A 14,705-nucleotide genomic window follows, 5' to 3' on the forward strand; every position below is an offset into this window, starting at 1 on the left:
AACGGCCGATGATCCGGGCTAAAAGAAACAACAACCTTTTATCCCTTGCTCCTAGGTCAAATAGGAACCGATCACCAAAGAACCCCCAACCCCTCTCGCCCAAACCGTGGCTGTGAGGTTTTTCGTACGTATTTGTTACAGAATCACTGTAACGATAACGGATGTGTGGTCTCTGGTGGCAGTGTAATTCCAATTTATTTGATTTCCTACAGTATTCTCCTCCACCCCCATTTTCTTTTTTTGTGGTAGAATTGCTTTATTACTTCATAACGAGCCTCCTGAAACCAGGGTCCATTATACCAAAATACTCTGAAAATATCCCCGAAGCGTTGTCGGTGGAGTACCGGTTGCTCCTGGGGACTACTGAAGGTAAGGTGCAGAGCTGTGCAGCGGACTGGCCAGACATTAGCAGCATTGGGCAATAGAAGAGGACCGGGTTGGGAGCGGTGCTCTCGTGATGCCAGAGCCACACTTTCTCCTGGGGAAGCCTTTGGGAGTAGCGAGACGCAAGAGGCTCGCTGCCATTAGAAAAGCGATACGTATCGGCGCCTCACGTGACGCTGGCACACCTCGTTAACGCTTTCCACGCGCTCTCCACCGGCGCTCGTGTTCTACACAGATTGGGTGGGATCACTGCAGTGAGCGGCTGGACACTGAGTCGGGACATCAGAATGACGCATGTCCAGCCCGCTGCTGGGACGGCAACACTCGGTGGCGTTTGTCGATACACCAGCCAGCGGCCCCTCAGCTGAGACACTCGACCTGTACCCGGAGGGCCGCGGTTAAAAGTGACCGACTCGCAACGCTGATGCAGTTTCCCCACTCAAACGTAGCAGAGGAGCATCTGCACTGAATCCGGTATCTCTCCTAGAGCAAATAAACGCTCCTTCTGTCCTTTATGCAATTTACGGACAAAAACTAACTAGTAAATAAAAAATTACTTCTCGGGCTATGTTTTCATAATTATTTTTAATCAGATTGTAATATTTGTTTCTGTGACTACTGCGCTGCGTTTAAATTGACTGAGGGTCTTTATTTCAGAGAAAGATTTGCTGTTGACAAGTTCACAGTACCTTGTGCATTAAGACTTTGGATTCCGATGCAAATACTTCTTTGTAAATTTGACCTATACTGATTTACAGCAGTATACCTCCCGCGTAAACAAATGTGTTTGATTTTATCTAATATACCATAATTTCAACTTATTTTAACTTTAAGACTTCATTTTTTGTATAAAAGTGTAAGAATGAATCAAGTTTAAATTATGCTCCAAAAATTAGGAAATGTTTAATTATTATTCACAAAAGCGTATGAGTTACTAACAGATAGAGAAACTGTGCGTTAATATTGTTATTACCTAAAATTAGCATACATTGTATGAAATAAGGTTATGTACACACTGCTGGAACTTCCTCTGTATGTATTGTCATGTATAATTCGTAAGTCTTCCTAAAAGCTTTTTTGATGTATCTGGCCAGAATTCAGCAAATGCATCGCGTGGTGGAAAATTAGCCTTTCTCTATCAAAAATAACTTTTTCAGTGTGATAGGTGAAGGAGTCCGCCTCCATAGCCAAGTGGACAGTGTTTTTTATGCCCTCCTTGCTCCGTCCGTCATGAGTTACTTTGCTGCCTAGGCAGCAGAGTTCCTTAAATTCATCTAGTTCGTAATGATCAATCCCGATGATTACTTTCTGACTGTTCTCATTTCCGCTACTTCTCATTACTTCGGTCTTCCTTCGATTTACCCTCAATCCATATTCTGTACTCATTAGACTGTTCATTCCTCACTGACATCCTTTCACCTTTAATTGTAATTCCAGTCTTGAACCTTTCTTGTACTTCCGTCATTGCTTCTTCAATGTACGGACTCAACAGTAGGGGTGAAAGACTACATCCCCGTCTTACACCGTTCTTAATCCGAGCGCCTCGTTCTCGGTCGTCCACTCTTGGTTATTCAATCTTCTTCTCATGATCACCTCCCCCTTAGCATTCCCCTCCCGGAGATCCGAATGGGGGACTAGTCCGGAATCGTTTGCCAAGGGAGAGAACATCACGACATTTTTCAGTTATCGATCACATGTCCTGTATATATACATTATGTGCCTTTAACGCAGTGGTTTCCATTGACTTCTGCATCCACATAACATTGATCATTGGTGATTCTTCCGCCTTCTCCTACCACAAGGGCAACAGAGTGTTCCGAATCTGCGTCCTCTCCTCCGCCGTCTTTGAGAAGGCCGTTGGCTGTATCATGTGAGACTTCTTATGCCGGAAGTCTCCTGGCGCAACTGCTGATGGTATCAATTCAGAATGTAAGCGGTGGCAAGATACGAATCCGAGACTGAGAACGTTTTGACTACTAATCAAAGACGTTACCCCTACACCACACATGATATCCTCTTGCCCTAGAAAGCAAATAAAATAAATAAGGATTCTCGTTGGCCAGTTTTTTGTCTTTTGTATTGACTTAGCTATACTTCGGCAATTCGTGATATACGTGATTCACTTTTACTAGCGGGTCAAGAGAATTTTGTGTTACATTCAGCAGTGACCAACATTCGTAAATGGAGTGTTTGTAAGAGAATTAGGCAAAAAGAACGGAACGGAGCAGTCGCGACTAACTGTTATGGCGGGACGACAGGTGGAGACCGCTTGGCACGGCGACGGCAGACACTTGCCGGAGGCATTCTTTCGTGGAAAGCGGCGACAGATAATCGCCGGCTCGTCGCGTCACCCCTCCTGCCGCCAGAATTACAAGCCGGCCCCCGCCGACACAAGAGGCTCCTCACGTCCATCGCAGCCCACCCTCTGCGATCCGCGACTCGTCATGTGCCCCTGTCGCTGCCTGACCCGAGTTACACAGTCTTGGCGTGCTCCACTCTTCCGCCCAGTTCAGCTCCATTTAGTACTGTTCTTCACAATGTTACGTAGCTATTCTTCGTCGCTTTCCATTATTTCCATCTGCTACACCCAACGACCTCTATGTTACGTCTTCCAACCTTTACCTTTACCAAAAGTTGCAAACGTTCTTTCGCCGCCGCTGCTCCTTTAGTGGGTGAGTTAAAAAGTCATCAATGTATTGCCCCTGTTTGCAAACAAATGTAAGCAATACTTCTCCCGGTACCTCACATTTGTCTAATTCATCACTCCCACCCACACTTAACTTTTAACTCCGATTTACTGCTTTATATTTCTCAAATGCTCCTGTTTCATCCTTCCTACTTTGCCGACTTCACTTCTCTCTTTTCCAAACGTGTTGCTGCCATTACGCTTTTCAGTTCGAGGTTTGTTTTAATGCAACTCACGATGCTAGACCATCCTGTGCGATCCTCTGCAGCCACTGCCACCTGCATTCTTTTGAACCTGCTTACTGTAGTCAAACTTTCGCTTCCCCTTACTATTTTTATCCCCCCCCCCCCCTCTACGGTACTCTCCTATACCATACTCAGGATTCAATAATGCATCAGGATAAGTTCTGTCAATGGATCCTTACATTTAGTCAACTTGTCGCATAAATTTCTTTTCTCCACAGTTCTATTCCGGCGATCATTTGTTATCCGATCTACTGTCAAATCTACAGTATTCTCCTGTAGCACCACATTTTTCGTGCTGTATGCAGTCTGCATTTCTTATCCTCTCTACTTTGGCCATCATCAGTTATTTTGCTGCACAAATACGGAAACTGAGCGACTACTTTAAGTGTTTCATTACCTAATCTGATTCATTCGACATCGCCTGATTTAATTCGACTAGGCCTATATTCCACTACCATTGTGTTACTTTCGTTGATGTTGATCTTATATTCTCCTTTCAAGACATTCTCCGTTCCGTTCAAATGCTATCCAAGTCATTAACCATCTCTGACGGAATTATGATGCCACCGACAAACCTCACGATTTTCTATTCATTTTCCTGAAATTTGAGTTCCGTTTCAAAATTTCTGGCAAATTTGTTGCCAGCTCGTTCAACGTACTCTTGGAATACCTTCGGGAATAGACTGGAAGCCCGTCTCACTCCTTTCTCAACTACTGCTTCCCTTTCATGTCCTTCCACTCTTACAACTGCAATGTGTAGATAACTTTTCGCTCCCTATATTTTATCCCTGCTATCTTCAGAATTTCAGACAATAGTCCAAAGGTGTCGTTCAATAAAAATGTTCCTCTATTTGAGGGCCATGTATGTTGGAGAAGACGTCCTTCGTCGAGTAAAACTTTCGCCGGCCAGTGTAGCCGAGCGGTTCTAGGCGCTTCAGTCTGGAACCGCGCGACCGCTACGGTCGCAGGTTCGAATCCTGCTTCGGGATTGGATGTGTGTGATATCCGTAGGTTAGCTAGGTTTAAAGAGTTCTAAGTTCTAGGGGCCTGATGATCTCAGACGCTAAGACCCAAAGTGGTCAGAGCCATTTGAACCCCTGTTGAGTAAAACTTTCCTTGTGAACGCCCGTATATTCATCATGTATTTCTTGTTCAGTTCGTCTTTTCCGATCTTGTCTCGAAGACACTGTGTCATTTCTTCAGTTGTATCTTCTGCGAAATGGATGTTCAGCTACTTGTTAAATTGGTTTGTACTAATCTTTATTAATAGGAAACACTTTTCTGATGTTCTGTTACTACAGGAAAGTGCTGTCGGAGGAATCAGCTAACATTGACCCTTATTACTTTGGTTATTGCTTATCTATCTGCAGTCCTGATTTTATGCGTAGTCCCTACTCCATGTGTCGAGTCTTCCTTACGTGCAGTTACAAAAAGACGTTGACGCAGCACTAAGATACGTGTGTTTCCTTCAATTCGTTTTTCAATAGTGCAGTGAATCACTGCCATTATCGGCGGAGAACTGTTCAAGTCTGAGAGTGTTTTTGCAAAAAATGATTAAAGCTCAAGAGATTCCATATCTTCTTCGCGACTTCTCGTTGGCAAGCAAATAAAGATCTTTGGTACGTAGGGGCCTATCTCCCAACGAGGATGACGAACCTTGCGCAGCAGTATGGGACGGATGCAATGGTCTGGCCGCTTGGTACAGTGTAGAGCACGTTTTCCGTGCAGACAGTTGGCAGAGAGTAACACTGGCCCCAGAGCGGTGCCGCGAGGAACTACCCTGCCGCCAGGCCCCTGTGTGGACGCTGCCGAGTTAGCGCCGCGCCGCCAGCCGGCATAATCGCATCGCGCGCGCCACTGGCGCCGCAGTAACGCGATTTGCGCTGCCTGCCTCCCTCCAAAAAGCGGGCGTGGCGCCCCGCAGCTTCTCGCAGTAATTCTCGCCATTAGCGGCTAATAAGCCGCACATGTGAGGGGAGCCAGCCAGACACTCGCTGGTCGAGCCCTCATCAGGCTACGCACCACTCGGAAGGCGATCACTATCTCTCCGCCTAACGCGCCACTTTGCGGCTAATAGCGAGACGGGACCAACGTACGTAGGCTACGCGTCTCCACGCCACACGCTCTTCTGTTATTTTCTGCGTCCGATCAATCTGCTGCTGGCTACCCTTGCGGTAAGCTTCACCCCTCCAGTCGAAAATAACAGGGCAACTGACCATTATCTGTCTTCCAGATTTAATAACGGAATGAATTTTTATACATTAAGGCTCACATTGAGAAAAGCAGGCTACAGAGAGGGCTGATTACTCCAAACAGTTTGTTTTGTATACAGCTTTATAGCCAACCTGGGAAAAAGACCACTTTCCGTTCAAAAGAAACGTAGGAACAAACGAGGCAACAGTGGCCTTACAATTTATTTAAGGAGATTTTAAGCCATTGCCTAGTGGTGACTAAAATTTCAGAATTACACATACGAAATATTCATGTATAAAATAACATGAATTGTGCCGTCATGAGAAAAAATATTGAGGCATAACTAAATTTCACGCTATGTCATTAAAACTTATATGCACATAGATCCAACTTTTCATTATATGTCTCAAAATTTGGCGACTGCACTCAAAGGCTCAAACAAGTTCCGGCGAGATTCGGTTGGAAAAATCTTGACAGCAAACATGAGGAGGTTAAGCAAGCGAGAAGGACACCGGTTTTCTCTGAGCTGCTGGCTGGCATTGTCTGCCTCGCTTCTGACGCAACGTCGCTTCCTGCCTACTCGGGGCGGCCTTGGGCCCACAGCAGACTGGTACGAAAATTATAACGAGCGACGCCGACCACAGCCATTCATCCGCGACCGAAGGGTGTCTCTCCATAGGTAAAGCTGGACAACTGGTCGAGCACTACAAACTTGATGGTATACACAGTGCTCGAAGCAGTCCGAAAAATTACTTTGAAATTCTCTGCTGTCGGCACACGTAAGTGTCCACGTCAAACCACGAAATGTTTATTTTCAATCTTACTGTGAGTGGTACATTAGACTAAAATGAGTGACAACTCATAAAATTAAACATCTAAAGTAAACGAAAATAGGTCTGCATACAAACGATGTACCTCGTACTTAATATGTACAGGGCATTGATGAACGAGAATCCATTAACGCAAGCGTGATTGGGTATCGGTTTTAGTGATTAGGTATTACGTCAAAAAGGTAAAATCGCATCGCATTAGTGCACTGCTGCTAAAACAGTCTTGTCATGTTGAAAGAACAACAGGAAAATGAAAATTGTTGACGTCGCAGAATAACGAAATGTGTTGCTTAGAAATACGCAATGAGAGGAATATTAAACGCGTATCAATATACATAAAATGGCAAGAAAATAAAAGTGAAATAACACTAAAAAAATCATTACCGTTGAGTTTATGGTTGCTCCTTTCATGCCTCACTCTGTTACATCCAATATTGTTTAACCTACATCTTCGCTTGCCAGTTGCAGAAAAGTAACTACGATGCAGTTCCACAGTGGATTGAAGATAGATAAATAGAGAGAGGGGGGAGGGAGAGGAGTGAAAGAGAGAGAAGGGGAAGGAGGATGGGAGCAAGCAAGATAGGGGGAGGAGGGAGTGAGACAAACATTCTACTCGAGAAATCTATAATGAATAAATATGGCCAGCGTCTTGTGGCACAACTACATTGATATAATTACTGAGATGATCACGAGCTGTCTAAGAGAGATTCAAGCAAATTTTACGCAAGCGGTACAATACTTAATAACAGAAATTTAATTTAACTGCAAGGAGAACAAAAAGAAGTTTTCTAGTAATGCATACGCTAGGCTCGGTGTACACGTTGTAAGTAGGCTGTTTAGGTTTTTTTATTGGTAACGCCACGTAGCCTCTGTTTGAAAATCACGGGCTGTGCTATGTACAGTCTGTGGCTACTTTGCATTGTTGTCTGCCATTGTAGTGATAGGCAGCTGGATGTGAACAGCGCGTATCGTTGCGCAGTTGGAGGTGAGCCGCCAGCAGTGGTGGATGTGGGGAAGTTAGATGGCGGATTTTTGAGAATGGATAATCTGGAGGTGTGTCCATCAGAAACAGCACATTTGTAAGAATGGATGTCATGAACTGCTATATATATTATGACTATTAAGGTAAAAACATTGTTTGCTCTCTATTAAAATCTTTCATTTGCTAACTATGCCTATCAGTAATTAGTGCCTTCCGTAGCTTGAATCTTTTATTTAGCTGGCAGTAGTGGCGCTCGCTGTATTGCAGTAGTTCGAGTAACGAAGATTTTTGTGAGGTAAGCGATTTGTGAAGGGTATAGGTTAATGTAAGTCAGGGCCATTCTTTGTAGGGATTTTTGAAAGTTAGATTGCGTTACGCTAAAAATATTGTGTGTCAGTTTAAGCACAGTCGTGTATAATTTTTCTAAGGGGACGTTTCAACGTCGCCCCGAAGCTATCAAACTATAAATCATGCTACATACCAGATAAATACCTCCGCAACCTTTACGCTATACCCTACAAAATACTTGGCCGGCAGAATGCACAACAAACTATTTCAAGGTCTGTGCTTAGCGCTTTGAATTCTCACTTCGATTTCGGCGTGACTGTGACATACTGAGACATTCTCAGGCACAGGCACTTTTTTGTTATAAAAGTTCTCCGTAATATCGAGTTGAAAGGCATACTTTTTTTTCTACAGGTATCGATATTATCTAGGTTGGAAACAGAAACAACAGCCCAGAACCAAACATACGTAAATCGTACCACTTTCTACATTATACAGCGGTAAAAAGAATCAGAATTATTTTCCCAAATTCTATGAAATACCTCTATTACAATATTGCATTATTTTAATCGTTATCGTGCCTCCGACTTATATTCCGACCGCTTGGCATCGTACGTAAAGTTTAATCAAACTAAACCGAATTGACAATAATACACAAATTTTAAAAGCAAGATTTGGTGTTTTTGTCGCATAAGAAAGAGCAGTGGAGAAGGATTGTGCAAATGTTAATTTCTTTGTTTTCTCTACATTAGTACAGTCAGTTTGTATTATAATTAACAGCAAACAGTGAAACTATTCTGATGCATCAATTATGTCAATGGATCTGCTAGCGCTGTTCTTTAGACGGAACATGATTGGACTTTAAAAAAATTAATAGTAAGCTCAAAATGTTTATCAGGTGATGCTTCAGACCCAAATCTAAATGATCAGGTATCACGCGAACGGAATCTTTGCACTTCATGCAGAAACCATAATTTCTCCAGTTACCAAACAGAAAGGAATCACGGAAAAATAAGTTATGCTTCATCTCCGTAGTACAGTTTTGTTATTCACTATATGCAACATAACAAACAATAATCGCAATATTTTTAAAATTATTACTTTTTATGTTTAGAAGTAATAACTTTTTCTAATGGCGCGCGAGTCTTTGCCTGTGGGAATGTGGGTGTGTGGGTGCCCTGCCCAAACCAGCTAATTCCGTCGCAAGGAGAGTGGCCAACATTATGGTCGAGGGCACGAGTATGAAACTAAAATGTTTATGACTGGTAGTGAGAGTTATAGATCCTCTTAGAGTATTATTAAACACTTATATCACAGAATGAATAGAAAAATAGGTGGGTAGTTAATCAGTTTTTTCGATAATAGGGTTTAAGAGGTAACCCGCCTGCTAAACACAAGGAGCCGAGTGGAGAACATTTTTTAAAAGAGTCGGGAAAGCTGACAGAGCATCATATTTTACTTTATAACCCATAACCAAAGAAAATAGGCAAGTAATGGAAATCTGTGACCACCAAACTACTGTGGTTCCAATTCAGGGGACAGACACGGAAATTAAGTAAAATGAATTTTACAGAAGTGTTAGGAATATTCTGGAAGCCAACAATTATCTCCTCCTCAAATATTCTTAAAAATGGTTCAAATGGCTCTGAGCACTATGGGAATTAACTTCTAAGGTTATCAGTCCCCTAGAACTTAGAACTACTTAAACCTTACCAACCTAAGGACATCACACACACCCATGCCCGAGGCAGGATTCGAACCTGCGACCGTAGCGGTCGCGCAGTTCCAGACTAGCGCCTAGAACCGCTCGGCCACTCCAGCCGGCAAATATTCTTACATTTTGTAAAGCGAGACGGTAGGGTGTGGCGTTAGAAAAAAACAACGTTGAAACTCCATCTGCCCACCATAAATACTTTTTTGCTGTTGTGCTGATTCACTTCTGACGAACTGCAGGATAGTTAGAATGACATCGCGCGGTCGATACACACCTTCGTGCACGCGAGCATGGGCTTCGCCTCTTGATTCACACGCCGACAGCACGCAAAAATTTCCCCTTTGTTGCACATATGCAGCTGCGTCTTAATGCTTTGTCGCAGCAGTCTGGGAACCTGAGACTTCGCCTTTTGAGCCGCACGGCAGTGCAACTTCTGATACGAGTTACTATTGCTATGGAGCATCTCCTACGGTACTTGGGTACGGCGCGCTTCGAGAATCTCATAATGCGATCGCTGACGCTTTGTCGGGAGGCAGATAACATAGGCTTTTTACGTCACAGGTACACTCGTGGCTCGGAATAGTATCACCGGTACAATAAACAGTCGTTCTGCAAAACGCTTAGCGATTCCTAAAAGCGAAGCGGCAATCAGTGGCGCGACTTTTGCTCATGCAGACGTACAGCAAGAACGTAAAGTTGTGCAACGAGCTTCAATACAATACTGAACGCGGGTAATCGCATAATCGAGTGCAGAGTAATGCTACAACTTTTGTCCTTCTAGTTTAAAGTCGGATTTAAAGCAGGCTATGCTAAAAAATGTTTCACGAAAACACCACTACTCATCTGGTTTAAAGAAAACACGAAACTGGTACAAAACAGAGATAGATTTCCCGAAGAAAGCAGAGAATGACGGGTAGCAAAGATAATAGGGTGCTGGAAATGTGTGGGTGTAACACGGACTCACTGACAAAAACATTGGTAGTTAAGGAAGATATCGGGATGAAGAGGGGCTAAAAGTGGTGCCAGCGGTAATGCTACCGGGCGGCGCACAAGACGAGGAAGAAGAAGAAATGAGAAACGGAGATGGTGTGGAGGTGGAGAAAAGCAAAATGAAAGAAAAGCGGGTGAAATGAAGAGGGAGAAAAGCAGAAGCGGTAGTAGTAGGAGTAGAAGAAGAAGAAGTAGAAAATAGAATTACGGATGAGGTTGACAAAACCAAAAGAAGAAGAGGGTGCAAGAGCGGACGGAGTACCTATCTTGAGGAGGGCGAGCAGACAGCCGACGTAGTGGCTGTGGTCCATGCGGCGGCGGCGGCGGCGGCGGCGACGGCGCGCGGCGACTGGCGGGGGCGGCCGCTGCGGCGGTTTCTTCCGGCGCTGACCGCCTCCGCCTCGGCAGCAGGTGGCCGCTCCGGGGGACACGCGTTAATGATCGACGGCGACGCGAGAGTCTTCCTGCCCTCCCCGCTGACCAAAGCGTCAGCCCGGCTCAGTCGGAGGCGCGCGCGACGATTCTAGGCGGGGCGGAGACGGGGTTGGTGGCGGGGCGGGACCTTCTGCCACAAGCACGGGGGGAAACGTCGACTCGGGTCGATGCCGCACTCTCGCGGTCTGTGGCTGTTCTCTCAGATTCCCCAAGATGAGTATTACTGCCGCGAAATCCGTCAGTGACGCACCCGCCGATACCTAGCAGAGAGTGCTTTAGTGTTTATTTCTAGTACTTCGAACACTCTACGAACTACTTGCAGTTGTCAAAATTCCACTCAACTTTCTTATTATTACACGGAACAATCAAATGCGTGCAGCATTCAGTAGCCACTGTAATTATGTGAACCACCTACTAAGATTCTGGGAATATGCGGCCTACAAAGGAGAGCGCTACCAATCCAAGAACACTGTTTTAATGTATGTGGCCAATACCCATTGTCCGCCCCCGGCAGCTGAATGGTCGGCGCGACAGAATGTCAATCCAAAGCACCCGGGTTCGATTCCCGGCTGGGTCGGAGATTTTCTCCGCTCGGGGACTGGGTGTTGTGTTGTCCTGATCATCATCATTTCATCCCCATCGACGCACAAGTCACCGAAGTGGCGTCAAATCGAAAGACTTGCACCCGGCGAACGGTCTACCGACGGGAGGCCCTCGACATTTAATACCCATTAGATCTAAAAAGGTATACTAACTAACACAAATGTTGACAGGTTTGTTTAACTCAAGAAGAGTGGCACGGAAATACTGAAAAATTTGAAATGGCAGACGCTTATAGCAAGACGTCAAGCATCCCGTGAAAACCTAGTTACACAGTTACAAAAAGCAGAAGCAAGTAAGTAAAGAAACTAAATTTTCTTCAACCTGCTACGTTTTGCAACCGCAGAGACGGTGAAGACAATAACAGACTAGTTACAACGCGCACAGATGCGTTTCAGCAATCACTAGAAGCGAATGGAACAAGTGGAAACTCTAAAATTCGATGAAATGTGAAATGCCCTTTGCTGTACACGCCACAGTGGCTTGCAGCTTACATGCATGTCGATTATATTTAATACGATATGACAAAATAAATTAATAGGGCAGTCACATGGGCTCGCAAATACTATTCGGGTTCAGCACTCCTCGTAAATCGATTTCCCCCAAACTGTTTGCGGTTGGTCCTGTAAAATAATATCGATAACGGAAATGCGACTTTTGCTCCATGGAGAACACTCTGCCGTATGTGAGTCGTGATTGGCTTACTGAGTTCACCCTTTGGTTTTAACTTGTTGGTTGATACGGACGAAGTGAAAATAAGAAAGTAAAGGACTTATCATAAAGTTATTCGTTTTCTTTACCGCACTGAAGAGAAAACCATTTTTTTATTTTATTAGATGAGAAGAGATTAATGTAGACATATTCAGTAACTTATCAAAATTTAACTGCCTGTTAACAAGCTTATATTCTGCACAGCTGGATAATACACAATAGTGTGCTAGTCTGAAAACTTATTTCTATGGATAATAACAGAATCGATCTTTACTCACTAGGAAATTTTCTAGCCACTTCAACTACAATACCGTTCTACCGGGGATCACTTCGCACTAATTTACACAATCCAACTGATCTAGACAGGTGTAGTAAAACAGTTTCAAATGCATTATTTGGCTTGCATAAATTTTTTAATCATCTCTTTTCGAATGCTCTTCTAGTTCTCTTCCTTGTGAGTTAACTAACACTCTTAGGTAAATCGTATTATCTCTTTATTAAAATAAATTATGGAGGCACAGATAACATCAGTTCAAAGTGTCTACGAAATCGGTATAGCTGATTTACAGACACCTTTGCTGTAAAATAAGTAACGCTCAGAAAATTCATATTTGGTGTGGCCTAACATGTAAGCATGACAGCAAATTTCGGTTTCCGATTTTTTTTCCATCAAGCGTCAGAGTGCAGTATGTAAACGAGGTGACCGTTCCACATTGGGGACATTCCTCCGTTGTGTCAACTCGCTTTCTATCTTTCTTTCCCTCCTTTGCTTTTCTGAGTCAACGTCTTTAAATTTTTCAAACGACCTGGAACTTAGACCCGATGAGAACACAGGAAATACAGAGAAAGCGTATCAAAACGATATGATAGAATCAGTCCGAATCGCACTTGAGATTACCTCCAAAACAGAGTTTCCAAAGTGGACGACAGTAGTTTTTGTGTGTCCATGGGGAAGCTTTGGTAAAGGAGAAGACGCATTGTACTGTCTTTATTTCATTCCTTGTTTACGTGACAGTCGGAATTGTTTTTCTCACAAATTTTGAGGGGTCCGCTGCCATCAACTGAACGAGTGGCGACGCAGTTTCAGCCATCTGTTGACGACGAACATTTCGGAGCGCCATTCTCGCTGTGACGACGTAGCATTGTGGAATTAAGTGGATTTTGGATCTACGACGAGGATCCATGTGTTAACAACGATTAGCAATAGCAGAACAACGCAATTAGAAATTTTACTATGACGACAGGAGGAATCTCCGACGAAATGAAAACTGTTTAACGAAACAAGTTATAATGTGAAAACGAGATGGAACTCGCAACGACGGGTTTAAGCACCAATTTTGAGATTTTATTACAAATATGTTTGAGCAGTTTTGGAACGTTGGGAACAGTGAAAGGAGCTGACAAAATATCTAGAAATAGAAGCTTTAGACGAAATCGATAAAGAAAATATAACATCTGCGTCGGTTAAAGCCGTTTTCGTTTATTTATTTATTTCAGCTTTAGTTATGGTTCTAACCGTACAGAGTTAATATAAAATTTTAACTTAAAGCAAAATGAAAAGGAAGCTCTGCATTGGGAATAGCCTTTTCGAGGCCGTTACACATTACACGAAAAGTCGGAAATGCTTGAGCCTTTTCTGGCTTGATTTTTAAATCAAAAGCTAATGATCTTAAAGATGAGAAATCATTTAAATTGAACAGTCACTTTGAGAACCGGGATTGGGAGCAATCTGCAATATATTGTTTAGAGATAGTGAGACAAAAAACGAAATTATTGCAGAAATTTGTTGTTAGTTATTCCACACTTGGGTTGAAAATTAGTGACAACGTAGAATGTGACAGGGTGTTGATGACGTTTACGATGAAGAACATGATGCAAACCAAATGGGTAGTGATAAAAGAGTGAGTCTACTGGAAAATAAATGGAAGGAAGATTCCGATGCAGAAAGGGCCTGTAGAAGCGTAGCACATTTCTTACGCATCCACAGAATCGATATAAATTTTCTCTGTCGTTTCGTGACTTGAGTCATTTACCGGCAGCGACGGATATCCATTTAAAAATGGATCTTGGACTTCGAGGAAATGGTCTTAATGGACTTAATGGTTTAGAATCAACTACAGTCGTTTGTTTTCACAAAAAATTGCTTTACGGCTAGGCTGAGCTTTTTGTTCAGGGCGCGAAGGGCATTACATTGTGCGCTGCACTGAAGAAAGCTTTGCAAGAGGATTTCGACGTTAAGACAAGTGGTGCAGTGATCCACAAACTGCTGTCCTTGCACAAACTGCTGTTCTGGCGAAAGAAGGAATGGAATCAGTCTCTCCAAGAATTTTCTCGTAATGCTGATACTGATAAAGAATCGTTGTTCCAGACGAATCAGACTTCATGGTGCCGGAAATGTGAAAGCGCTTAAGGAGGGATGGGGGTACTATGAAAGAACTGTTAACTCATTGCTGGAAATAAATAACAAAAATTACAACAATGAAGTTTTCTGGAGTACCAATAACAAAGATGCAAAAGACTCAAGGAACAGAAACACTAAAAGCACGGCTTGGAAACCAAACTGGAAGTGTTTCAACTGCTGTGGCAGCGGCCACAGGTCCAGTCATTGCAACCACAAGAACGGTTGCAAATAGTTAGAATCCACGAAGGA

At 43.4% G+C, this 14,705-nt stretch overlaps 1 protein-coding gene across 4 annotated transcripts in view; it reads right to left on the reverse strand.

Moving 5' to 3' along the window:
• The window catches only part of LOC126284624 (paired box protein Pax-5), a 229,279-nt gene that overhangs the window by 191,970 nt on the left and 22,604 nt on the right, over positions 1-14,705 (reverse strand). The window lies entirely within an intron of this gene.

The sequence above is a fragment of the Schistocerca gregaria genome, chromosome 1 (assembly GCF_023897955.1).
Source record: "Schistocerca gregaria isolate iqSchGreg1 chromosome 1, iqSchGreg1.2, whole genome shotgun sequence".
In the NCBI taxonomy this organism is placed as follows: Eukaryota; Metazoa; Arthropoda; class Insecta; order Orthoptera; family Acrididae; genus Schistocerca; species Schistocerca gregaria.